Source organism: Penaeus monodon, chromosome 23, assembly GCF_015228065.2.
Source record: "Penaeus monodon isolate SGIC_2016 chromosome 23, NSTDA_Pmon_1, whole genome shotgun sequence".
In the NCBI taxonomy this organism is placed as follows: Eukaryota; Metazoa; Arthropoda; class Malacostraca; order Decapoda; family Penaeidae; genus Penaeus; species Penaeus monodon.
The window spans coordinates 37,386,191-37,387,442 of NC_051408.1; the positions used below are offsets into that span (position 1 = coordinate 37,386,191).

Sequence of the window (1,252 nt, forward strand, 5' to 3'; positions counted from 1 at the left end):
GCAGGCACTGAATCCTATCTAACAATGAATCAATACTACTTATTTCATCCTGAACATTCATAATAAACACTGGACTTTCCTTAAATCATAATCATGCTTTTAAATCATGTTTAGCACTGACAGAAAACTTGTAAAACTATCCAAAAAATGTTCTGAAGCAACAGACAGACTTACTGACTACCCAACAAAAGCTTCCACTCATTATAAATTATAACCATACTGTCAGTTACCTTAAATAAACAGAGAATTGGTTGCAATTAATAATTCACACCAACAATGAATGTCAGCCAACAAAAGCTCACCTAAGTTCACTAAATTCATGACCTTTATTCTAAGTACATGAATATCACTGGGCACTAAAGCATATTCAATTGTACTGTATCTACTCATGCACTCTGATATATGTCAACTACCTTCATCTACCATGCTGTCCGATATCAAAAGTGAAGCTCAACTCTGCAACATAATCATGCTGAACAATATGCACCAGGAGCATATCAACATTAATTGGAAAAAAAAAATCAAAATTGGGGTGAAGCATAACAAACATATATGAAATAATGGTTATGTCCTAAGTTCATAACAAAAGTGAAATCATGCTTGATAAATTATGAATAAACATGACTGTTTATATACCTTTTTGAGGAGCCAGTGCTGTGTGCCATTAGAGAAAACATGATTAGATGTTGATGAATTATATACCAGGTAACAATGAAGATCATTAAACTAAATACTAACTTTTAAAAAAATATGTCCCAGCAATCAGTTCTCACAAAGAATATAATTTTTTGCCCTTTTTCATAACCAATGAAAGAAATTTCTTGACATGGTTACATAAAAAGTGAGTTTAATCAAAGTGTACAAAATAACCTCTTCTGCATTTCAGAATCATATGTTTTCCTTTAAAATCAGCCAGAAAACTTTTAATCTACCTCAAAGCAAAAACCCTAGGGTAATGTAGGTGTCACTGTTCATTCATATCTGGTAAACTGTGACAGACTGATATTCCTGTAGTTGATAAATGAAGGAAAAATGAAGAGATTTGAAGAAAAAAAAAAAAGGTAATAATGAGTCTGCTTCATAAATTATTAAAGTAACTCCCTAATGTATTTGAAATAACCTGCTCAGTCTTTTAAGATTATAACTAATGTATTTACAGAAGCTGCACACTCTCCTTAAAACAACTGTTGCCTAAAGATGCAGCCTAAACAGATATGAAACAACACAAACTTGCATATGGGATCTATAAACA

The 1,252-nt window shown here is 31.8% G+C and overlaps 1 protein-coding gene across 1 annotated transcript in view; it reads right to left on the reverse strand.

Moving 5' to 3' along the window:
- Positions 1-1,252, reverse strand: part of LOC119588233 (zinc finger protein ubi-d4 B-like) — a gene marked incomplete in the record, with an annotated part of 40,143 nt that overhangs the window by 33,283 nt on the left and 5,608 nt on the right.